Consider the following 27,656-nt stretch of genomic DNA (forward strand, 5'->3'; position numbering starts at 1 on the left):
ATCATTGCATAAGCATTTCATATTACTGCACTGCACAACATGTCATTTCGAGGTCCAGAACTCTCGATTTCAAAACTTTCAATCCAGATTTGAATTTCAAATCTTTTCAAAATTGATTCCAAAACTCTAGGTTTTCAAAATTATCAATTCTTCCCATTTTACCTCCACGACTCTGAATTTCAAAATATTTTCTAAGGAAAATGAGCTGGATAGTTTTCAACATGGATTTCAGCCACTTTATCTCAGATCTTCCCCTTCTGTTAACAATTTCAAATATATTTCTTTTGCAAAATCACCCCACAGGAGCCAACTCTTTTCAAAATTTCTATTTTACCAATTAGTCTAAATTTTTATAAAAATTCCAAAAAAGAGGTTTTTTGTCTTGTCTTTATTTCAATAAAGAAGCAATGTGGGGCCCACCCTGAGGTGGTGTCACATAGGCTTTTCTTTTGAAAAACTTGAATTTTGAAAAATCCAAAAATATAGGAGCCTTGTCCCTGGATTGACGTCACTTGTCTTTTTCTCTCTCCTCCCATTTCTCTGCCATGTGTAAATGTGGGGTTCACCTAGAGGTGGCGCCACATGTCATTTTCTCTCTCTTTCCATTTCTTTGCCAAGTGTCAGTGTGGGGCCTCTTTAAAATGGCACCACATGTCCACTATCTTCACCCTATGCCATGTGTCACTCCAATGCCACCCTAAGATGCCATGTGTCATGTGTTGCCTTGTCCAGAAAAAGTAGAGTTGTCTCCTTCTAAGGTGGTGCCATATGAGGTATTCTCTCCTGCAGCAGACACGTGTCATTCTCTGTTCTTCTCAGAAAAAGCAAATGACACATGTCATTCTCTGCTCTTCTCAGAAAAAGCAAATGACACATGTCATTCTCTGCTCTTCTCAGAAAAAGCTAGAATTCAAACATTCAAATCCTTCCAGAGGTGGCGGAAATCCTGAGCTTTACCTTTTCTATCTGGTCTGAGATGGCGCCACATGTATTTGTCCCTCCTCTTCCCTCTACCACGTGTCACTGCAGGATCTCCCTGAGGTGGCGCCACATGGCCACCCTCTATTCTTCCAGAGCCAGCCTCATTTGAATTTCAAATACAACCTCTGAGGTGGCACCATTTGAGAAGACTCCTCCAGCTAGCTGACACTTGTTAGAAGCAGAGCCATCCTAAACTGTCACCTGTCCAAATTCCCCTGCATCAGAAAAAGTGGAAGCAACCCTTCTCTAGGGTGGCACATCCTGCTTCCTCTGCTCCTGTCCTTTTGCCACATGGCAGTGTGGAGCCACCCTGAGGTGGCGCCACATGTCAGCCCCTGCTCCCTCCAGAAAAAGCAGAAATTTGAATGTTTAAACTCCTCAGAGGTGGCACCACATGGCATTTCCCCCCTTCTTCCAGCTTTAAACCTCAAACTCCCTTTTGAGGTGGCGACATTCCATAACCCCACTTGGCTTCAATTTTCATTTTTTTGTTTTAGTCAAAATAAAAGGTAGCCCCATGAGGTGGCGCCATTTGGGAAGCTTCAGAAAAGCAAACTTTGAATTTCAAACCGCAGGTAGCACCCTCTGAGGTGGCACCATAGGGGACACTCTTGCAGAGAAAATCAAGCAAGCTTTTTGAAAATTTTCAAATTTCTCTAATGAGGTGTCTCATCCACAAAATTCTCATTTTTATTTTCTCAAAAATCCAAGTGGCATGCCCTGAGATGGCGCCACATGGAGGGCTCAAATTGAGCCTATTTGAAATTCGAAAATTTCAAAAAATGCTACAAATACAAGGTCCCACGCCCAGTTGAAGGGGAGCTCCTTTTGGATTTGGCATTTCTACTTAGATTTTCCCTAATACAAGATTTTGAATTTCTGAATTTACGCCCCCTTGGGCTCAGTGGAGAGGGTGCATTGAATCACCAACCTTGCTCGCGTCATTTTCAATTCGATCTAGGCATGTGGATCGATTTTCGTGAACCATCTGAAGCCCGAATCGAAGGACGAAAGAAGCCGTTTGTATCCGTTCATTTCAGGAGTTCCAAAGCTGCAGGAAAACGCAAGGTGTATATCTATGCCTATTGATTTCATTATAGTAATATCCTTACTCGATTCGTGTTGTTGTTTTGAAGAAAGAGCTCATCCGAGGGATGGATCGAGCTATTCTCATAAAATGACGCATATCAAAAGATGTCTTTTATGCTTTCTTGATTAAATATTTGCATTCCATCATGTTCATGCATTAAAATAAGTTATATTTATATTTTATTTCATTAAAATAACATGTTTTGTGAATTTATTTGATATTCCATGCATTCAGCTTCATTTAGGTAATTCTTTGTTTTTGTCAGTCAATCCACATGTCATTTCATGCATTTATTTTTCGTTAAAAATGTTGCAAAAATCATAGTATGCGCCCTTAGCTGTCCCTAACAATCTTCCAAAACTTCAGAATGATTTGAATTTGTTTACTACGGTAAAAGTTTAAAATGGTAGGTCGGGTTTTGTTACCCGGGATACATTTTGAAAATTTATCTCCGACTTGTAAAATCGAGATATCTCTCATATGAGGTCCGATTTTCAATCTGAAAAATGTCCTGAACTCAGAATGAGGTCTAGTATTTAATCTTTGTTTCTCAGATTTTTATGAAGTTTTTGACATCTGACAAAAATCCGAGAGTTCAGGACATGTGTCAGAGCTTGATTTGGGGCTCTAAGACTTTGGATCGACTTAAGTCGATGGGTTCTCTTTGGGTATTGCTCCAAATGTGAATCTATAAAAAGTGAATGTTATGTTCGGAATGTCCTCTATTTGCATTGGAAAATTTATGAATTTTAGGACAGTATTAATATCCGTTTCGGATTTTTCTTGTCAGTCTCCTGTTTTGTTAGGCTTATCTGTTCTGTTGATTTAGGCAAGTAATGTCATATTTTTATTTATGTTCCTGTTGACCAAATGCCGAGGCCATAAATATGAAAGTTGTTTCTGCATCTGTTAGTAGTTTATCATTTAAATATCAGAAATTTTCATGTTGGCTGCTATTTTTTATGCAATTTTACATTAGAACAGGTTGATTTTACCTCCGTCAGAACCAAATTCCCGTACCGAACTCACCGTAGTTCAAATCCCGGGGCTGTAAAATACAAAATTGCTTATTTTCATGTCATTTAGCAGTCTGCAAAATATCATATGTTTCTATGGTGAAATTCTTGTATTACTGCATTAAGTGTTACATTTGGTTCGGGTCCACAGGCGAAATTCGCCCATTTTAGGATTTTCTGTAAATTTTCGCATCTATATCATGTCATTCTATGCGTTTTAGCATTCTAAGCTGTTCATAAGGGTAGAGGGGTGGCTCATATCGAATTTGATGTGATTTGGGATTCGTTTGATGCTCGGTCTAGCCGTATCATCAAAATAGGGCCCCACGGGACCCTAACCCAAGCGGAAATCAAGCGAAATTCGTTATTTTAGATGAGTTGCAAAATGCCAAATTTTGATTTTATAGTCCTAATGTGTTTAGCAGCATGTCATTATGCCTCATACTACATTGCATCATCATTTGTTTCGATTCGAATTTCAAAATCTCAATTTTACCTTCAAAAAACCCTGATTATAAAGGTGTAACTTCAATATTAGGAGTATTTTGGTCATTTTGACCATAATTTCGAATTTCAAACTATTTCTTACTGAATTTCTTGCATTTACATCATTTCAAATATCAAGAAAGCATGAGAATAGGGTTTATATCCAATTAAGTCCAATAATTTCAGAATATTATTGGAAAATCTTGGAAAAACCCACATATTTGAGCTAACCTCGTTTCCAGTTTGGCAGGGACATTCAAAGGAAGGAACTGAAGTCTGCAATTTCTCTTTCTTTCATTTATTTAGTGATGTAATAATGTAAATTTTGGAATAACATATTTAATTTTCTGCTTAGATTAGGATGCATTCCATATAGTTTGAATTCATGCAATATCCTGTTTATGTGATTCATGCATTTTATTTCAAAATCACTATGGATGTACACGAATGACACATGCACCAACTCTTAAGGAGTTGATAAACTCAGCGGAGTCCATATTTACGGCCTTAGTCGGAATATGGATGAGACCTAGATCCATCATCTTTCTACTAGTCACACTGAGCCTACACTCTTAGGCTATCTTCAAAATGCACATCATATTTCTAATTTTTCAAAATATTGTGAATTAACTCAATTAAACTCTGAACATGTTCATGGCCACAGTTAGAATATGCGAAGGATTTATTTTGACTTAATACACATTTTCCAACAAATCTCTCAGAAAATCTTTTCAAAGTGCATTCTATCAATCAAATCATCTGCATCATAATATCATCTGCTTCTGATTTTCTCAAGAAATTTCATTCCATGGAAATCAATTTCTCTAGAAACTCTGAAAATTTTCAAAGTTGGATTTTCCAAATCAAGTTTTCCCAGGATTTTCCCTGGAAAATATTTCTTTCTCAAGATTCATTTCAAAAGGAGTTTTTCAATCTTTCTCAAGAATCAAAATCGATTTTCAAAATATTTCAAGTCTAATACCCTCAGGATTTCAGTTTCCCGAGTTTTGCTTTTCCTGCTCCTAAGAGTTTTTCGGCAAATTTCAATCATTTTCCTGAGAAACTTTTCAAAGTTGGAGTTATTCTGACTAGCCTTTTCCCTTCCAGTGTTCAGCTTTTCTCAAGAATTACTTCTATTCTCCCAGGAGTTTCAACCATTCATGATTTTCCCAAAGCTTCATAAATTTTCTCGAGATTTCAAATCTTTTCATCAGAGTTTCCTGATAGTTTGATTTCCATCTTTTGTCTGAGAAAACTTTTCCAACTCCAAAAGCATTTTCTGAGCATGCATCACGTTTTCCAACTTGCAATTTTACAAAATTTCATAGCACATGCCTGAATTCTCTGTGCATTTAGGATAGAACACAATTTTGACGATTTAGCTAAGTCAAGCACATTTTTGGTCCTTGGTTCGATTACCCCTATTAAAGGCGGCAGGAACGGTCGAACCTCGTACCGACAGGCCGAGCCCCATCCCATGGATTTTCTCGCTATTTTAAAAAACGGAGGCGAGTATTTCAAAACAAAATTCTAAATTTCCGGTCAAGTTTGACTCGCGAAAGCATTTTCCTCTCTTTCCCGCAAGGGAAGGGAAGAGAAAAATTTTTTGCGACTATAACAGAGACCTAATGGGGGTCCAACCCATACTTATTTCTCTCTCTCTCTCCCAAATTCGTGATCCTCTCTCTTCCCAAGCTTCTCCTTCCTCCATTGTTGCATCCCCCCAAGGTGAGTAGTCTCCTTCTTCTTCTTTTTATGTTTTAGTTATTTTTTTTATATTTTCTCTATTGCAGCCCCTATGCATGAGCCCCTTCTTTATTTTTTTCATTTAAGGAACCCTAAAACGGTTTGATATGATGATCTACAAATCATCCATGGCTGATTGCATGTTTCTAATCCATTGAAATCGTTGGTTATGAGTTTATTATATCAAACGCTCGAAAAAGATCGAGATTCGACCGTTCAATGGTTGAATCCCTCTTTTAATGGCTAAATCAAATTTCAACTATGCTTTCCCTGATTTTTTTTGTTTATTTTATCATGTTAATGCTTATTTTACATGTTCAAGCATCAAAATATGATTTATTTCATATTTTATCTTTTTTTATGGTTTTTGCATGTTTAAATTAGGTTTATTCATGTGCTTTTTAGATAATTTGCATTTTTATTCTAGGCATGCAGAAATCATGTTATTTTATTATTAGGTTTTCATCAAAAAAATACAAATTTTTTAGGGTTGGTTTACGGTTTTATCAGTGACTTCCCATAAAAAAAATTGGATTATTTTGGGTTCTGGAACTCTACAAAAAAAATAGAAAACCGAACCATGATTTTTAAACCGTGAAATCGCTATTGCGATTTAGGAACAACTTGCAGAGGCGATATCTCTCACGTTAGAGATTCGATTGATGATCCGTAAGTTGGAGTGATTTTGGCTTGATGTTTAGTATTACTGTATTTTTTTTTCATATTTTCTGCATCTATCTGCTATTTTTCCTCTGTCAGAAGGTAGAGTCGGTTTCTCAGAGCTTGTTATACCTTATTTAAATAGAGGTGGCAAAATCTGTCCTGACCCACCAACCCGCTTCTTAGTCGAGTTAGGGTTTGGATTAAATGGGTTCGTGTCGTAAACAGGTCAATCCGCTTAACCTGTTTATTAAATGGGTCAGGTTCATGTTAGGAGTATGCCAACCCGCCTACCCGTTTGACCCGTTTAATAAATGGGTTAGGCGGGCGGGTCAACCCGTTTACATGAACCCGTCAACCTGCAAGAGAGCAATAGCCAACCCACATTGCGTGAGCCTCAGCCAGAGTTCACCGACAACCAACCGAAAGGCCACTGACGATGGCAACCGTCCCCCATTAGCATCATGATTAAGGTCAAAGGAAGAAAACGTTGGCCAATACTTGGTGACCCACGTCGTTTACTGGTGACCATTCGACAACCCTACGTTGGCGGCCTCCGAAAGAGGTTCTTGGAGCCTTCTGTTCACGGCAGCCTGATGGTCGACCATCATTGAGACCGAAGAGAGGAAAATCTCCTTCTGTGTCTCTGACAACAGCAAACTTCGTTGACATGACGATGAACCCCGGTGAGACATAGGACATCGCCGGCGAGGCATTGAGCTCCACTGAGCATCCTATTAGAAAACCCCTTTCCATTAAAAGGGGTTCTGTGTCGGCAGCTACCAGAAAAAACTCAAAAACCCTTATCGACGTCGTGTAATCGGGTGTCGACCTGACCCGTTTATTAAACGGGTTAACCGTGTCGTGTCGGGTTATCCATTTAATAAATGGGTCGTGTTTGTGTTTGTGTTTGCCACATCCGACCCGTTTAATACACGGGTCATGTTCGGGTTAAGGTATTCTAACCTGCCAACTCACCAACCCGACCTGACCCGATTGTCACCCCTATGTTTAAACCCTAGGTCGACTTGTGTCGATCATATCTCCCTAACCAAAGATCCGATCAATGATCCGTAAAAAAGAAAATCTTTTTTTGTGTGTCTTCTATTCACTGATAAAATTTTATAATTTTTAAATATAATTTGTTGTATTTTTTTGTACCCGAAACTGGATGCATGTATTTCAACTCGTTATATATTCATTATAATTGATCGTATATTGCCGGAACGATATCTCCCTAACCAAAGATGATTTTTCTGATCTGTAAAAAGGAATTTTTTTGTTTTGATGTCTAGTATCTCTTTGTAAATTTTTATGAATTTTCATAGTGATTTGATACCTGATTTGGGTCTAACACTGTGATAGGTACATGCTCGAGGGCAAAATCACCTATTTTTAGGGTTTTATGCAATTTTCATGTTAAAATAATGTCAAAAACATATTTTTTCAATTTCAATTTAATTTTAAGGTTATCAAAACTATCCATGCCAATTTTTAAAGATTTTTGAGTTCATTTGATATATTGTTTGATTAAATCATGAAAACAGGGTGCCCGTGGAGTCCTGATTCGAGTAAAACACCGTTAAAAATTCCTCTTTTTGTGATATTTCAATTTTTTATGCATGTTTTTTATATTTTTAGGGTTTGATCATATTTATAATCATGTTAGGGTACTTCATATCTGAATTGGCTTTGATTTGAATCGATTTGAATCCATTTGAACCCTCAATCCAAAGTTTTACCAAAATATTTTCTGAAAACCGTGATTTCAAGGCCATACTCTTGTTTTCAGGGGTATCTTTGTCATTTTACTCTAAATTCTGAATTTCAAAGTTATTTATTTTTATTATTTATTTAATTTTATATCATCTTTTATTATGTTTATCTCAGGAAAACATGGGAAAAGGCTTATATCCGAATAAATCTAGTAATTTTCAGATATTATTGTATAAATCTAGAAAAGTTGACATATTTTCACTAACAAGCTTTCTAGTTTTGCAAGAATATTCAAGACTGTATTTCTTTTTATTTTTTTTATTTAAATTTAATTAGTAATGTAAATTAATTATAAATTTGAGATAAGAATTTACTTTTCCTGCTTAGAATATGATTACATTGCATATAGTTTTATTTTTCAATAATGTTAATGTATGATGAATGATGATTCATGCATATTCAAATTCACTATGGTCTATACGAATGGCACGTGCACTAGCTTCTAGGGAGTTGATAAACTCGATTGAGTTTGTATTTATGGCCATAGTCAGAATATGAACAAACTCCAGATTTATCATCTTCTTTTAAGCCACAATCAGCCTATATTCTTAAGTTATTTTAAAAAACCATTGTATATTTCAAAGTTCTCTAAATATTTTTCGCATTTTAGAATTAAATGGATTAGATTCAATCCATATTTATGGCCATAGTCAGGGATACGAGGAAAATCTATTTTATTGAAATTTCATAAGGCACATAAACTTCCTTTTCAAACAATTTTCTCAAAAGTTCTTCAGAAAACATTTTCTTCAAAATTGTATTCATTCATCTAAGTTATATTACATCATGAAAGGATTTTCATAGGGCCACACGCCCATCCCTTTTGATATATTTTCCAAATTCATCATAGAAAAATCAATTTTCTCAAAGTTATTTGAATTTTCTCAGAAATTGATTTTCACAACACATCAAGATTTCTTCTGAAATCGATTTTTTTTTTCATAAATGTCCTCTCAACATGGTTCACGATTTTCAAAGTATTCATTTCCAAATATTTCCAATTATTCCAAGCAAACATCATATTTTCAAAACGGTATTTTCTGAAAGTCATAGCACATGCCTGATTCTCTGTGCATTTAGGAATAAAACATTGATTTAAACAAGTTGAGCAAAGCAAAGCACATAGTTGATCCTTGGTTTGATTACCCCTAGTTATGGTGTCAGGAACGGTTGAACCTCGTACCGACAGGCGAGTCTCATTCTTCAGAATTATCATGCATTTTAAAACGGAGGCAAGTTATTTTCAAAATCTTTATCAAAGGTCTGTTTGACTCGCAAAAGTAAAATTTTGCAATGATAATAACGGGCGACTGATGAAACAAAAAGAGAAAAGGGGCAAGCATTAAGGATTTACGGTAAATTTAGAGACGGATTAGCGATGACAAAATTCCATCGCAAATATACGACAGAGTAGTGACATAAAATTTTGTTTGCTGAGCCATCGCGAAGTTGTGTCGAAGTTTGAGATAGAATTGTTCTGTCACAAATCCATCGCTAATTCATGATAGATTCTCGATGGAATTTTTTCTGTCGCTAATTCCACAAATAATTCGAATGTTAGCGACAGATAGTTTTCTCTAGCTAATCCATCGCAAATTTACGACAAAAAAAATGTCGTAAATTTTTGTTGCTAATTAGAGTTTTTCTTGTAGTGATTAGCGATGACCCCAATCCGTCGCTGTAGAGTTTAGCGACAGATTAACGATGGTTAACTTTCATCACAAAATTCTAGTCGCTAATTAGCGACAAAAACTATCTGTCGCTAATTTGTGATGAATTAGCGAATGACATGATTCGTTGCAAGACCGTCGCTAATCTGCGAAGATTTGGTTTGGAGACGGATTAAAACTCGTTGCTATAATAGCTACAGAATTAGCGACAGATTAAAATTCATAGCAAATCATTGGCCGATTCACTTTTGCGACTGATAAATATTCGCCCCTAATCCATCATAAAATTAGACGCCGATACTAAATAGCGACGGATAATATCCATTGCTAATTTGTCGCAAACAATAACAAAATTAACAAAAAATTATTTAAAATATAAATATCGAGAAAAAATTCCTGTGATACAATTTATATTTTTTGTGTATAAAAAACAAAGTACACATAAAAAATACATATAAAAAGCAACTAAAATAATTTATCGATCCACTATAATCTTCGCAAATTTCTAATTATTTACAAGTGAACATTTACAAATATTTTCTTTTGAAACAACAAGAAGGTACAACAAATTCAACACATGAATCTAATCATCGCCAAGATTCTGTGCGTCATGTTCTTCATTGTCTTGATCTGCCTCTTCAGCTCCTCTACGCTGATTATCTCCAGTATCCTATAAGAGAAAAGAAAGGTTAGTATTGATAAACAAAATATAATGAAATAAATTATATGCAATGTACCTAAGTTAAGGCAATCAAAGTAACATGAGTGAATTACAGATAATTTTGCTAGCAATAAAGTGAAGAATATTAACAAAATTCAGATGTGTTATAAGGCTGACATAAAAAATTCACAATGATTCAATTATGCAAATATGTGTTCTAATCATGCATATACTAGCTTGAAATCTAACGACATGAAACAAATCACATGAAACTTTCATACCTGACAGGCACCTGCAGACGAAGTTCCCCTGTCTCGAAAAAAGCTGCATAACTCATTACGGACAATGTCAGAAATTGCTTTATGTAAATAGTCATGCATTGTGTCATTAATAAGTTGGCGGACACTATCCCAAGAATTAGGCGGGTCAGTTGGATGCTTGGAGTTGATGCTGGCAGGAGAACTCTGTGAGTCGTGACTGGAGGAGGCAACGACTGGTGAGGTGTTCATATTACTCCCAAACCTAAACACACGACCCTTTTTGGGTTCACCTGTTGCAGTCACCCATGTTGCAGGATCAAAAGGCGGATGCTGAGTGGAGTCATCGCCATATCGCTTTACCATATGTTGCTTGTATGACTCCTACAAAGTAATGATTACAATGTGTATTGATAATTAAGAATTATAATGCTTATGATAGCTTGTATATTACAATATTTATTAATACAATAAATACATACCGTTGTCATTCTCGCCTTCTCTGATACAAACTCTCTCGTGGTCTTACGTTTATGTATTTCGACAAACACATCCTTGTATGGCCCAATGCCTCCTTTTTCTGCTTTCTGCGAAGTTAAATGATAAAAAAGTTATCTAACAGGTATGCAACAATACCTATAAAATTGATAATATATATATTGATGAGTTACCATTTTCTTCAGGTGGCTCCCAAAAGTCCTAGATCCACCTGTGTGTAGATGGGCATCGGGCATCCTCACTCGGTTCTGTGCAGCATTCGCTGAGCAGTTTCGAAATTCATACCCCACCCACTTATCGCACATTGCATTTCAAACATCTAACCTGATAGTAGGAGGGTCATGGCCCTTCCACTGCAGTGGATTATCTATTCCGCCAGATGTTTTTCTTGCTGCAATCTTCATATTATGCAGCATGTCTACAAATCGATTGGCAGACACCTTCTGCCACACCTTCCTCACGTCCTGCTTCTCCATCGTAGTCGCGAAGTGAATCAAAGCCTACAAATAATTTCATAAAGTTAGTAGACATGACTATAACAAAAAATTAAGTATGAAACACATTTACTATGAGAAATGATTGTATACCATGAATGAGGACCATAATCTATCCAACACCTCCTTTGGATAATCTTTCCTTTGAGCGACCGATCCTGGTAGATGTTGAACTAGTGAATGCCTAATCTCTTATATTACTTCTTGTAGATCGAACATCGCGCTGCACATGAATTGGTACACATTAACTATCAATATATAATATTTATAAGATAAGTATAGGATAAGTAAAAATGAAATACTTACGTTCAATTATCGATATACACTATTTGAATGAGTCATTGTGTGTGAGACTGAAAAGACCCTGCATCCAGCGTTGTCTCGTGACTTATATGAACAACTGGTGTAGGTGGGTCATGTGCAGGCGAAACATCATTTATAGAAAAATGAGTTAGAAATTCACACAATACACATTTAAACTAATCAAGTATACAATTAGTTAAATGATATACCTATCGAAGCAACTCATGAAGATAAAGGCTGAGACTAGCTATCATTGGGTGCTTGACCACTGTAATCTCCATGAACCATATTCTAACAAATAGAAAACGTCATGCAATATATTCAAACATTGCAATACCTTCAAATCATTCAAATCATTGTAATACATTTCAATACATTCAAATCATTCACATCAAATATTGCAATACATTAAAACATATGATATAGCATCACTTGCTAATCATGGATAACTTATCCTTAACTTGCAATACAATTGGATCAGTTACACAACTTTATATCTTCATGCATACATAATGAAATCGAAAATAACTTTATGTAAGATATTCAAATATTGTAATATATTCAAATCATTCAAATCATAACTCTATACCTATCTGTGATACATAATCAAATAAAAAATAACTTCATGCAATACATTCAAACATTGCAATACATTCAAATTATTCAAATCATTGTAATACATTCAAATCATAACTCTATACCTATCGAAGATACATAATCAAATCGAAAATAACTTCATGAATACATTTAAATATTGCAATACATTCAAATCATAATTCTATACCTATCAAAGATATATAATCAAATCGAAAAGAACTTCATGCAATATATTCAAACATTATAATACATTCAAATCATTCAAGTCATTGTAATACATTTCAATACATTCAAATCATAACTCTATACCTATCAAAGATACATAATCAAATCGAAAATAACTTCATGCAATACATTCAAACATTGCAATACATTCAAACATTGCAATACATTCAAATCATTCAAGTCATTGCAATACATTTCAATACATTCAAATTATAAATCTATAACTATCGAAGATACACAATCAAATAAAAAATAACTTCATGCAATACATTCAAATCATTGCAATATATTTCAATATATTGAAATCATAATTCTATACCTATCGAAGATACATAATCAAATCGAAAATAACTTTATGCAATACATTCAAACATTGCAATACATTCAAATCATTCACATTAAATAAGGGTATGTATTACAAGATGTATTTCACTAGCTCAAGAATTATTCTTCATCACTTGTTTGACTTTCATATTCTTCTTCTTCCTCCTCCTCTTCTTCGTCACCTTCTTCATTGGGTGCTCATCCACTTGGTATATCATTTGAATCATATTCTTTCATGCATGTTCCATCAATCAATAAAGATGCATACCATGCACGACATCGTGACTATAAGAGAAGTCATACATATCATCTGATTGATAGTATTCACTCTCTTCAGTTAACTTGTCTTCCTGTAACTGATCATACTCGGAGTATAGTTTAGACTTCACATTGCAAACTGCCCACCATTCATTTCTATTTGACTTTCTTGTACTTGGATATGAAGTATAGTAAACTTGTTGAGCTTGCGAGGCTAATATGAATGGTTTATATGTTCAAAACCTTCCTTTATGATTCATCTCCACAATGCCTGAGGCTTTGTCGACTCTTGTTGCTGTGGGATCAAACCAATGACACTTGAATAAAGTTACCCTATTATTTGTTATTGTGGGATCCATTGTACTGACACTTGTCATTGCAAATTTAATAAAATTGTCAACACCATCCATATATTTAAGCGATACCTCATTGTCAACTATCTTACAGTAGATCTATTCATGGTTTGCAGTCATTTTGTCGTATGATGTTATAGATATTATCCTAACCAGCTAAAAAAAATCATCAGAATGTCATGATGAAGAAAATATCAAATTTATCATGCATTCGTGGTAGATGTAATGATTTGATATATATCACACACACACACACACACACACATATATATATATATATATATGATGTCATTCAATCACAAGAACAATGATGCATGCATTGATAACTTAATATTTTCATGTGCAAAACCATTCATTTGAAGCATATTTGAAGCATTGATAACTTATCATTCATTTTCATGTGCAAAATCATTCATAACACGATACATTCATTTGAAGCATATTTTCATTATACAATTTCACATGGAAGTCATAATTAAATTGAAAGTAACTTCATCCAAGCATGAATACAATCACATTAAACATTGCAATGCATTCAAATCATTCATATCAAAACAATGTCAAATATGTACCTACAACAAATACACTCCAATATCCTGCTAACTAATACCACGACTAGCATGGAATCCAAACTCAAAAAATAAGGACACTTCTATGTTCATACATTAAAATCATGCTCAGCATGATCTCCGAACTCCATCAAAGCAGTCCTAGATATCCACAACTAAGTGAGTGTGTGAAGAGAAAAGTGTTGCATCCAAGAAATTAAATAACCTGTGATGCACATGCATCACTTACTCACCCCGGGTATTTACCCGATTTGCATTGCTTTTGTCACTTACTTACCATGGGTCGCGGGGCACAAGCGGGATCCGTTGCAGAATCTGCAGAAGACATTGTGTTAAAATGATTGTTATTTACCGGATGATAAGTCGGGTGACGCTCCCTATCAGAAATGAGCCTGGACAGGAAGACACAACCCTCTGCTGAAAGTGAGACAGGTAGGGGCACTGACCCCCTATCGAAGCAAAAATTCTCGACAGGAGGATCCGCCCCCTCTTGAAAAAACAGACAAGGGGCTTTGGTGCTTCTCCCCCTATCGAAATTATCGAGAACAGGGGGGCAAAGCCACCCTCTGCCAGTGAAAACAAAAGGACAGGGGGCCCTCTGTCGGCATTCGAAAGGATAGGGGCGAAGCCCCCTGTCCTACCGAAGATCAGGGCAAGCGGAGGGCCTAACAGAGGCCATCGGGGCCTCTGCCAGCCCCCGCCGACTACAGACGAGTGGGGAGGGCCTGACAAAGACTGTCGGGCCTCTGTTGGCCCTCCGACAACCATAGGGGAACGGGGGGGGGGGGGGGGGGGTCCAGCATAGAGAAAAGGGGGAGGGTTACCTACAGGCGGGCTGGGGTCGTTGGCCCTCCGGCAACGAGAGAGGGAATGTGAGAGGGAATGAGAGGCCGTCGATAGAGGAGGTCATCGGCCGGCAGGCGGGCAACGTGAGGTCGACGAACGGTAGGCGGGCAGGCGATGGGCGGTCGACGGGCAGGCGATGGGCGGTAGGCAGGCGACAGGAGGTAGGTGGGCGATGGGAGGTCGACGGGCAGACGATGGGAGGTCGACGAGTGATAGATGGGTGGGCGGGCGACAAATGAAACAGAAAGGAAAAAGGAGCTCGCATTAGGGATTTACGAGAAATTTAGCGATGGATTAGCGACATGAAAATTTTGTCACGCATCCATCGCAAATTTACGATGGAGTAGCGACAGAAAATTTATGCTGATGATCCATTACAAAATTACGATGAAGTTTGAGACAGAATGTTTTTATCGCAAATCCATCACTAAGTCGCGAAGGATGCACTACGAAATTTGGCCTATCATTAATTCTGTAAATAATTTGAATGTTAGCGACAGATAGTTTTCTCTAGCTAGTCTGTCACAAATTTGCGATGAAAAAAATTTGTTGCAAATTTTCATCGCTAATTAAAGTTTTTCTTGTAGTGATAGTGTATCATCAAACCAGGTGTTGTTGATCAGTTTACTTTGCATGCTTCAGGCTGATCGGGTTGGGTGTTGGGACATGGGATTATGCCAATTTGGATCATCAACTTTTGTCATCATCAATTTTTTTTTTTGTTTCTCACAATGCCTAGAACCACAATAATTGCTTTGCTCATGATCAGTTTTTGTCATTATTATTAGAGTTTCACTGGTCTGGTAGGGGCAACTTGTAAAAGTCACCGGGGGCATCAAGAGTTCGACATCCATAGAGGGTGTCTACTGCGACAAGGTCGAAGTTGAGTGTACTCTCAGCTGGGCAAGGGGACCTCAAGGGTTTACCAATCGAAGGCCGGTAGTTGATGGCGGGTGCTTCTTGGCCTAACAATAAAGGAAAAATAATAATTGCTACCGCACACTATATTATGTGATGACATAGAATGAAAGATTTGAAATCCCTATACATGCTCCTAATTGTTAAGCACATTTATATTTGGTAACTTTGTCTCATGAGGAAATGTATATGCCCTCACATAAATTTGGACCACGCACGTGAAAAGATCTGGTGCAATATATATGATTTTACAAATATTTGTGCATTAAGCACCTGATCACCCTTCATCCTGGGGACAGGGCCTGTTAGGTGTATATAGGGCCCAAGACCTGATGGAGGGCGATCAGGTGCTTAATGCACAATTTTTGTGCAGTCATATAGCACCAGCTGATCCAGACTCACCTCACACTTGGAGGGTTCTTAATTTTGATCACAGTCTTGTCCAAGTTGGAAAATGAAGGTATCTGTTTTGTCATGCCTACCCTTCATTTGAAAGGGACTCCAATTAATGTAGTATTTTCAAGAACCCTTGTTTCAAAAAGTAGTAGTAGTCCCAAATCAGGATGCCTTTATGATCACAGTCTTAATGATCTCAAGTTTTAATCTTAGATCCCATGGTCAATGGAACCTCCCACTAAGGAGATTCTTAAAGTATTTTTACCAATTTCTACAGCGTATTCTTAATTCCCACCATAACATAATTTAGAACAAATGTTTTATTCTTAAAAAAAAAAAAGGAACAAATGTTTGGATTATTTGATTTGCATGAAATAGGTTGAGAGATAGAGCTTCACTGCTTCGTACGGACAATGATGTAGATGGCAATAATTTGTAGCACAATTTTCCCTTTTTTTCTTTGACAGTTAATTTGCTCTTTTGTTTGGTTGAAATCATGGCGCAAGTTTTTTCTAGCAACAACTTACATGGCACCTGATTTTTTTCATGATAACTTACACACATGCATGGTTTGACCAACCATTAAGAAAAAAAAAAATTCAATTGGCCAGATTTTGTCATATTCTAAGTCGTGAATTACCATCTTTGTCATATTTTTTTGTTGTCGGTCAAAAAACACAATGGTGCCAAAGATGAGTGACATCTAAGTCTTTGCCAGATTTTAATAATGCTATTACTTCTAGTTTGTTTTTTTGGATAATTCTAAGAGAAAAACCCTCTCATCACCGACCATGCCCAGTTGGTAAAACCCTTGAGGTCCTCTTTCCTGCCGGGAAGTATACCTAGCCTTAACCTTACAGCAAGAGACACCACCCATGAGTTTCGGAACTGTACCAAAAAAAAAAAACAATAATTTCAGAATGTAATTTTGTATAAACGAACCAGTTGGAGCTTGGCTTGTTTAGCTCAGGCTCATATCATGAGCTTGAACTTGGTTTGGCTTGCTACAACAATGGGCCTTTGTTCGGCTCGTTGCCCTAGCCACTAATTATTTCACACACACACACACACACACACACACACACACACACACATATATATATATATATATATATATATATATATATATATATATATATATATATATATATATAGAGAGAGAGAGAGAGAGAGAGAGAGAGAGAGAGAGAGAGAGAGAGAGTTCCTGCAGATAAGATGCCAGAGTACATAAGTATCCTCTAAGTCTAATGCAGAGGCCCGCCCAGCCTTCAGACCTTGACTTTTTCTCAGATTGGTGGCACTGGGTTTCACCAAGCCACTTATGGATCAATTAGTGGTCAACCTACCTGGCGGTGGTCCAAGTTATTTTCAAGATCCAGACTACTCAGTGCCACTGGGTCACAGTGATCAGACAGACTTCTGGCTCAGAATTCAGGACAAAATGAGGTCAGTAGACTCAGTACATGCATGTCATTTGATCACTTGACCAATTCTTGAGAGAAGTTGGCTGCAGGTATATGCTACCATTTATGGCTTTCTGATCACTTATTAATTGACTCATTCATGAGCCAAGCCAAGTGGCCAACGGCTGAATCAAGATGACCTTTAACTTACGCCATGAGTGATGAAAAAGGGTCAGAGGTGGATCCGGATGCATATCCACTCATCAAATCTTCTCCATATCCACACACACTCTGCAGAAACAAACATATGTTTGAAATACAATACAAGGTAAGTGGAATCATATTGACATGTATTGGCGTTATTTTGAAATTGTTGCGGAAAATCTGATATTTTTTTATCGCCATTTTAAAAGCCAAAATATTGTGATGTTTTCAAGATTGATATTTTGAAAAAAAATCGCGATAGTATCATTTATACCAACATATCGTAATTTTATCATGATATTTAGTGTCATTTCAGCTAGTAATTTTTTATTTTTCTACAAAAAAAAAATCAATAAAAATGCGAGAAAAATGAAAGTCCAGCTGCCATTTTTTTGTTGTTTTAAACTTTTGCCACTATGAGTAGAATCTGAATAGTATTCATGCTATCGGATCCAGATCTAGGTCAGGCGAAATATGGCATATTGGTTTTTAGGAAAAAAACTGGCATGATCATTGTTGGGTCCAATCTGGAATATCCAACTTATTTTCACCTGAGAACGGGTAATTGGGCCCAAAAAAGCATGAATGGACTAGCAACCATGGTTCCTAAATCAGCTGCCATTTCTTTTCATGATGATTGGAACCAAGGTCCCATGAAGCGCCAAAATGCATCAAAATTCACAAGTGGGAGTGGGATCCGGGTCAAGTTAATTAGGCCCAGCCCAAGCCCTGACTGCCGATTACCCCATCCCATTCTTGTCAGGCTTGAGCCCAAAATACAGGCCCATGTGAACCCATAACCTGGTCGGGCTCATGCCATGTCAGGCTGCGCTCCATTGACATGATATTTTACCCGAACCCAAGGCTGGTCTTGTTTAGTGTTTGACCTGGGCTAGACCCGGGCCTTATTGGGCTGCATATGCAGACCACACCTTGTCCATCCCAGGTAGGGTATTTCGATGTCTGCCACTAATTACGATGGTAGGTGGGTATAGAGTCGCAAAGAGATTGGATCTTTATTAATTATAGCCTTATTTGAGTCTGAGCTTATATATAGGACCAACTGAATGATGGGATTAATGGGTTAGGTTGGTATGATCCGAACTCCACATAAGGATTTTCAAGGGCAGGATTATAGTGAAGGATCCAGCAGCTAGAAGTGGGGCCCATGGAGACCGGGTCCAAGTAAGTGGGTTCCAGACGTGGGGGCATTGGTATGTATAATGGATTGAAGGGACATGAATGGGTGTGGAAGCAAAAACCCATTGACTGCGTCGCATGTTTGGGCCAATCGAGAACTTTGACATGTCAACGGGATATTTGCCAGACCAAAAGGGAGAGAGAGAGATACTGAAGGGATTTACAGCATTGCCACTAGATGCCCGTATATATATATATATATATATATATATATATATATATATATATATATATATATATATATATATATATATATATATATATATATAGAGAGAGAGAGAGAAATTGCAATCGCAAGCGTTGGAGAATGAGGTGTATATTTTTTACACAATGACAAAGAGAGAGAGAGAGAAAGAGATATTATTACTGAATGACATTGAAAGCAAGAGGGGTGTTATTGCACTTACGATTACGAGAGTGAAAGGGGGGAGAAAAAAGTAACGTCATAGAGAAGAGAGAGAGTGACCCTACATCTTTGCCTTATGTCAAGCGGGTGTGGTCCCATCTCCCCCATGTGACCCTCTGCCCTTCTCCTATCCTCTCTCTCTTCAATCATTACATCCCTCTCTCTGTATGCACAGCGCGGAATCACACGCACAGAACCCTTCAATACAGATAGCTAACAAGGAAAGATTTTTATAATTCCCTCTCTCTCTCTCTCCCCCCCCCACACACACAAGCCTCTTTCTCTCTCTTCGATGTCTACAGACGGTGGCGGCGGGGGAACCACCACCACAACAAGCGTAGGAGGAGGAGGAGGAGGAAGAAAAGGAGGGGGAGGGCCAACGCTAGCAGACCCCCGTCACCAACAACAACAGCGGTCCACCTCCACCACCACGACAAGCATCAGCGCGGCCCCATCCTCCTCCTCCCCCGTCCCCGCGCAGCCCCAGCCGGCGAAGAAGCCGTCGTCGAAGGACCGACACAGCAAGGTCGACGGCCGCGGCCGCCGCATCCGCATGCCCATCATCTGCGCCGCCCGCGTCTTCCAGCTCACCCGCGAGCTCGGCCACAAGTCCGACGGCCAGACCATCGAGTGGCTCCTCCGCCAGGCCGAGCCCTCCATTATAGCCGCCACCGGCACCGGCACCACCCCCGCCAGCTTCTCCTCCGCCTCCGCCGTCCGCACCCCCTCCTCCTCAGCCACCCCTGCCTCCCTCGACCACAAGCCCTCCGCCGCCGCCGCCGCCGCAGGCCCCCACCCTCCTCCCCCCTTCATCCTCGGCAAGCGCCTCCGCCCCGACGACGACCCTGCCACCGCCTTTGCCCCCTCGGCCTTCCTCGCCCTCCCCGCACGGCCAGAGGCCGGCCAGTTCTGGAGCTTCGCTTCCCCGGAGCTCGTCGTCTCACAGGCAGCGGCGGCGGCCACCGGAGCGAGAACCAGCCGCTTCACCGCCTTCCCGGCCCCGCCGCCCTTGATCAGCGAGGCATCCGCCGCCAGGCTCGGTAACTACCTCCCGCTGGGGCAGGGCCACCTGAACCTGCTCGCTTCCTTCTCCGGCGCTCCGGTTACCGGCCGGAGGGAGGATGATTCCCGTTGATTAGGGCTTGTGTTTGGTGGTGATTGTGGGGAAATTATGCTTTTATGGTCTTGTCGTTGTTGATGATGATGGTGGTGGCGATGATGGGTGGTGTTCGTTGTTATATATAAGTGTATCTGTGAGTTGCTGTGAAGAATTTGGAAGGTGGAGATATTTCCAGCATGTAAGTTTTTTCTTTTTCTTTTTTTCCTCCCCCTCCTTTTGTTCAATTATCTGTTTTTATTTTTCTTCTATTGGGATTTGGGGCTAAGCATTTTGATTAGAATAATTAGTTTGGAGAATAAGGAGTCATGGTGTGTAATTTCTCTGTTGTTTCTGCTGTATTTTATGTCGTGCTATTGGACTGACTTGTGTAATTGGATTGATTGGGTGGCTTAGTATGAATAAATATTTAGTTGGGTTTCGTTTCTATTATGTACTGATCCATTTCTTTTCCCTTTTCGGTGCTTGGTTCATGGTGGTTGTGAATTTGAAAGTGGTAATCAGATCTCATCTTGTTCTGAGATTGGGAATTTTGGGTACTGTTTACTCAGTCATCTTTTAGTCCGTTTGATTGATTCATGCAACTTTGCTGAACTTGGTCCTGTTGTAGCTGATTGACAATGTGGCAGGTATTCTTTTATGAGGGAAGACCGGTCAGTAATGGCATTTTAGCATGTATTTCTAACTAGAACGGGCAACACCATTGCTGAATTATTCGAGATGCCAATCACTTTGGAGTATGAGGCATTCTTGTGAAGTTATTGAGGCTCAATGGCGTGTTTTGGTGATCGTATGCGTATAGGCTTTTGAAACAGAAACTCGACAGTGTTCTGAGAGGAAATTTTGGATATTGATGCCTTTTTTCTCTCGGCTTCTGTTCTTCAGTTTACCTTGGATGTCGAATGCAGTAAATCTAAAAATCAGAAGTATATTGAACCAGTGTTTTGCCATCATATTGATAGGATGTGGCAAGAGTTTCATGGCCATTTGCCACTAGTTATTTTTTGTCATCATGATTCACGTCTTACAGTGACATAGGACGCATGGTTGGTTGTTGTAACGGGCCCATTAAATTCTATATTCAACTTGTAGGGGGCAACTTTTATTCGAATTTTCAAGGTGCCCAGATGTATATGTGGAAACGGGCTACTTTTAGGCGCTAAGAGTGAGGTGACGATAGAGTTACTGTTTTTTGTAGTAAACAGTGTTTCTTGAGTCCGTCCATAGCAGGGTATTAGTGGCATTGGCCATTTTTCCATGATTCACTGACATTCATTGGGGTTGCATAGATTCATTATTTACAGATTATCTGAACCAGAGCTTTAAAAAAAAAGAAAAAAAAAATCCTCTTTTGGATGTTCTCCTTTATAACTAGCTTATACCATGTAAAAAAACGGAGCACGCTATGTTTTTTTATTATGTTGTTGGAATCTTAGGGTAGGTAAACCTTCTCTGGTCCCTCTCGTCTTGAATGCTTCACAGTTCCCTTTGTTCTTTTTAGTGATAAAATTTTGTGCTGCTTTTGCTATTACGTTATAGATAAGGTAATTGCTGCAGAATTTATGATCCGAGCATGTTTCGTGTTTTATTTTATTTTAATCTGTATATTTTTCATGCTTTCCTTGGGTCATTCCTTGACCACGTTACCTAATTTCATTGATGAGTACATGTTATTTCTTTTTTAATGAATTTATTGCTTCAGCTGTAGTTATAACATGATATATGACACCATATTTCTTTTATCCTGTTTGGAGTTTGACCCTAATTAAATAATGATAGTCACAATATGATCTCATTTCTGATTTTTTTTTCAGTTTGAAATAATTATTACTTATATGATAGGAAACGTGTACAGGTTATGGTTTAATTGAGATGGAGGTTGATACATTTTTTCTGATTGTCCTTGCTTCTCGTCATGCTTCATGTTGAATATCGTGATCTTTCATTTGCAGCATGATTTTTTAGTTGTGTTAGCTGCATGAATATTTTCCTGTAAACAGAGATCGCAGAATCACTTGAAATGTATACCTGTCATAGAACTAAAACAGAAGATGATTTCTATAGTCTCTACCGAGAGGGCTTGCTTCTTCTCTTACCTTGGTTGATTCACTTGCTGTTTCACCGGTGTAATTTAACATGATCTTGAAGATGATGAGCCCATTTAATTTGTCTTCTGTTAGTGTAATTCAACATGACCTTGAAAACAGAGCCCATATTGCCGTCTGAGCTGCAAAATTCATCTCCTAGATGCACACAGTCAAGAGGGGATGTATCGATGGTTTCACTTCCATGTATGCTATACCGCCATTTTAACCTGGGGCAGGGTTCATATTTTTCTTCTTGCTGCCTGACTAGTAAAATAATTCAAGTGTTTCTTGTATCCTGTTCACTCTTATCGAGATTTTGACGCGATTTTTCAGGAGCGAGTATAATCCCTAAAGTATTGCCTATTTTGGAAATATCCATTTTTTTTAGAAGAGGCCATTCTGAAAATATCATAATATTAATGCGGTAAAAAACAAATTTCAAAATCTTTTTTTTTTAATATATTTTACAATTTTCCTCTATATTGTTGTATAGTTTCTTTACATTTAGCTATTTTATTGTTTCGCTAATATTTTCCTGATAACAACAGAAAATTTATTTTACCATGAGATTTTACCTCACCAAGAACATCCATATGCCGAGATTTTTGACTTTGATATAAAATACTTGGTCGAAATGGAACTTAGGATGAAGGTGGTACAGTCCATGGTAGTTTAATGTTATGCTGAACTCCTACAGTACAAGCTTAGTCTAGTCTTCCAAGAACGGTGGAAGTAGCAGTCTGTAATGCCCTGAGTGCATTTTTTATCTTAATCTTGAGAAATGCTGTTGTTTTGTGCTCCGGTTGCTGATTCTTATTTTGGTAGTTTATGTCAAAAAACATGGTTCGTTTGATCAGTTTGGTGAAAGGTTTAGATTCATTCCCATGTGGACGGTATGTTGCCTACTGCTTTTATTTGTCGCTCAAGCTGAGGTTGGGCCATGCCCCTCCTCCCACCTTAGCAGTGTAGGGTCCAATATCTGATTTTTGCTACTGTTAACTGATTTTGGGCCACATGCCTGATGCTGCATATACATATATATATATATATATATATATATATATATATATATATATATATATATATATATATATATATATATATATATATATATATATATATTAGAGAGAGAAAATAATGGGTAGGTTCGCAATGATAGGTGCTAAATGAGTTTTTCAGGGTTTTTTCGTTTTATTTTTAAATTCTGATAGAACAGATGTGATCTATGTATTTGATTTTATAGGGATCAGCTCTTTAGGTGTTCGTTACATGAGTGGGTTTTTATAAGGTTTGAAAAAATCAAGGGTCCAAAATCTTTATAAATTTTGATGCTTCAAATATTATTTTTTTTCATAAAAAACACATGATACAGGTATGAATTCCTCGTAAATCGATCATGCCCAACACATTTATGGGGGTCTGAACTGCAAAAAAAAAAAAAAAACACATTGCACACCCCCACTAATCTCTGTGAATAGTCACCATGAGAGACGGCTTGCAATTGTATCCTTGTTTTTGGGTTGTCACTCTTATGAATGTTATGTGAAATTAAAAGCGAGCCAACATCATGGAGATGGATGGCCCTGATGATGTATGGGGATAAGGGATCTACTCATCCATGCGTAACGCAGAAGTATTTAATGGTGTTGTTTTGATTAAAGAACAACCAAGAATAGTTCGACTAGCGGATTTGCCGTCGACTGTGGGTTTCTGTTTTGTCAATGCTTCATCAGGAACTGTTTGACATGTTCAAGGATCATGGCGGCAACTCAGGGCACACGCATTCTTGACGTGTGTGTGTGTGTGTGTGAGAGAGAGAGAGAGAGAGAGTATTTTGACAGCTTTTTATTATAGACGTCTGAAGTTGTTTGGTTTATTACGTGACAGAGAGATAGAGAGAGAGAGGTAGAGGTTTGGATTTATTCTACAGGCCCATTGTGACAAAGCAGTATGAGTAGTTTTTAATTGAGATAGAGAGAGGAAGCAATCTTAATGACGTTATCGAGGAAGTTTCTGGTGTTCATATACCTGTGAGATAGGCCATTTGAATGACTTTACAGGTGGGCCTTATCTTCTTTGATTCTGGAATCGAGGGGTTGATTCCATGAAATACATAAAAATTTCACGTTGACCCATATCATCAAATATTGGTTCTGACCCGTAGAATCTGCATTTTTGCAAAAAATCAGACATCAACTACATTTCTTTTACTGCCCAAAAATGCCGTTTTCATCAACACTTTCATGCATTATGGACTTCAAGTCTCCCAACACATTTCTTGGTTCCATAAACTTACTTTCAGTTCAATGAACCAGGAAGGTCATAGAGGGTCAAGTTGGTGTGCTAATTAATTAAAAAAAAAAAAAAAGCCTGCGAATCTTAGGTTGTATTAATATTTGCTTTTGGCTTTTGATTTCCCTCCCCTAAACATCTTATCTTAGTTTAAAACACGTTTTTGTTAACTTTCACAACATCTTTTTACTTAGTCGGTGCTTTATGAATATTAAAATACCAAACTTACAATCAGTGGAAAACGTGAATGCGGTGAAGGATAAATTATTTTAACCCCAAGACCAATGTTGTCAGTATCAGTATCGGCCTTGAATCATTGGGCCACACCGATTCAGCTATATCCGCCCAAAAATAATCATATATTATTACTTGTCAATCATAACGTGACACGTGTTAAAACATTAAAATAATATTATAATTTTAATTTTAATATTTTTTTACATTTATTAAAAAATAGCCGATTCGGAAGGTGTAGGCCGATACAGGCCTATACGAACCTTTAAAAACCATGTGTTTGATATATCACAAGCAACTTTAAGAAACATGAGCAATTGCCCGCTGTCTGTTCCTGTTAAAGCTAAATTTTGGCAAAGGAGAACGTGGGGGGTTGGTTTCTGAACTGTTCCGCAGATAATACTTGGGTCTTTGGGAGATTATTATAAATGATATCTGGTTCTCCTCCAAAGCTAAAAAAGATAAAATAAAATGCCATTCTATTGCTTCTGTATGTGGTTTTATTTTTTGGTTTTTTATTCCCATTCAGATCTCTTGGTTTCATACGCACCCGCCACCATGCAATTTAAGAGGCATGTTTTTCCTTTTTGTCCGTCGGAAAAGGATTATTGAAACCAGATGCTTATTTTATAGGGAAATTTTCATTTAGGGGCCAACCAACCTTTTGCCCATAATTTAAAAAAAATGGACCTTACTTTTTTATAAATTTTAATATTGGGCGACACTTTTTTTTTGAAAACTGCCAAACAAGAGCCTACATTTATTACTGACATACTATCCTTTTAGTTCATCAAATGATTTGGCTTTTCTTTTTTTAAAAGAATGAATGAATATTTTTCAATTTTCAAAGGACAATGCAAGAAACCAAAAAAAACAATCATATTTTTTTAAAGAAAAACTAGAATTTTCAATGCACCGTGAGCTCTGACCAAAACCTCAAATAGCCAATTTCGTTGGAACCTTTTTATCCTTTTCACTTAAAGAACACATGAAGTCCACACGATATATCGTTCTGCTCGTCGGGTATCACAAACTCTTACTTAAAAGGAGGTGCACATGTAAAAAAAAAAAATTTGCGAACCACAAGAAGTATGCAAAACATTATATTATTTATGTGGTTTTCTCTGCTAACCATAAAATCATAATTTTGTCAATAAAATCATATATTTTATACCAAAATCGTGAAAAACCATGCGAACTTTCTTTCTCCTTTATTTAACAATCACTTAAATGTATGTTCATACATATTTTTTTTATGATTTTCATGAAGCACATAAAAACAAGTTTTTGCGAACCACCTTATGATCGTAACTTTGCAAATACCTTAATAAAATAGTCGCATATATCTGGTACTTATAAAATGTGTTTTTCATGAGAAAGAATGCTTATTTTGTGTTGCGAACATAAAATTTTTTAGAACATAACATATTTACGTCTCCCCGCATAATTAGATATACAGTTTTTATTATATAAAATATACATATTTTTGTATAAGCATAGTATAAAAAGCAAAGGTAGAGTTTCACAAATTCTAAGATTTTTTGTGATCTCCTAGCGCTAAGCATCGGCAGTGAAAAGATCGACGGTGAGTTTTTTCGATAAATGCATTTTATGGTATGGGTGATATAGAAAATGAAAGTCTGCAATCTACTTTATTTATAGAGAACATGGTCGATGATGATATAAAATCAATGAAGGGTTTCTGAATTTAATAAATTGTGGTATCCAAATATATGTGTTAGACGATGATGATGTAAAATCAATAATATACTATATTTTTTTTTCATCAATACAAAATTGACACAACATAAAGTGTGAATCAATAATGATATACTATATTTTCTTCTCATGAAAAATAAGGTGATATATAACATTCTTAGAGGCCCAATAGATGGAGATGCCTTTTGCTCATTTCTTACTAGAGGAAACAAGTCGTACAATACATTTATTATGCAGTCTGCCCAAAATCCGTGGTTCCACCAGGGTCTCTGTCTTCGATTATTTCAATACCAAGGGTATGTGTTTTATCGTCGGTGGGCAAGGGCCGACCCACATTTAGGTCAGGATGGGTACAGGTCCACCCTGACCCAAAAATGGGCTCCCGCTCCGACCTTGCAACAGGTTGGGTCAGGGTGTGTAGTGCTGTGGTGCCCACCCTGACCCTATGAAAGGTTGGGTTAGGGTGTCCAGACCCGACTTTTTTTTTACTGCTGATCCCCGACTCCTCTATCTATGTCTAAAGTTTTAGTGTCATTTTTCTTAAGGGATTAGATGGTATCTGACAAAGGTGTAAAAAAAAAAAGCCCCTTTTAGTTTTTTTTTTTGTGTTTTTAAGTGATTTTTTTTTATTAAGGCAAATTTCAAATAGCCACCAAAGGTTTTTGGCGCAAATGTCCACCACAGTATTGGCACCGTTAAGGAAATAAACCTAATTGTCAACAACCATGTCCTTATCTTCTCACTGTATTAAATTACCTTTTTTACCTTAAACCGAAAAGTCTTTCTCTCTTTTATGCATCACAGTCACACATTCACAATTACCATTGTTTCCCTATATATTTATTAGGGATGAAAACAGGTGGGAGTCTT

The 27,656-nt window shown here is 37.6% G+C and overlaps 1 pseudogene across 7 annotated transcripts; it reads left to right on the forward strand.

Annotated features, from left to right (window-relative positions):
• The first annotated feature begins 19,364 nt into the window (after positions 1-19,364).
• On the forward strand, positions 19,365-23,446 carry LOC149832429 (transcription factor TCP7 pseudogene; annotated as a pseudogene). 7 transcript variants are annotated; one of them, XR_016433340.1, is made up of 2 exons: positions 19,365-20,635; positions 22,635-23,446. The product of XR_016433340.1 is annotated as a transcription factor TCP7 pseudogene, transcript variant X2 (transcript). The 7 variants fall into 7 exon arrangements; XR_016433343.1 differs by having other exon boundaries at positions 22,662-23,446; XR_016433345.1 differs by lacking the exon at positions 22,635-23,446 and adding an exon at positions 22,455-22,627.
• The last annotated feature ends 4,210 nt before the right edge of the window (positions 23,447-27,656 follow it).

This window comes from Nuphar pumila, chromosome 7, assembly GCF_984573655.1.
Source record: "Nuphar pumila chromosome 7, dmNupPumi1.hap1.1, whole genome shotgun sequence".
Lineage (NCBI taxonomy): Eukaryota > Viridiplantae > Streptophyta > Magnoliopsida > Nymphaeales > Nymphaeaceae > Nuphar > Nuphar pumila.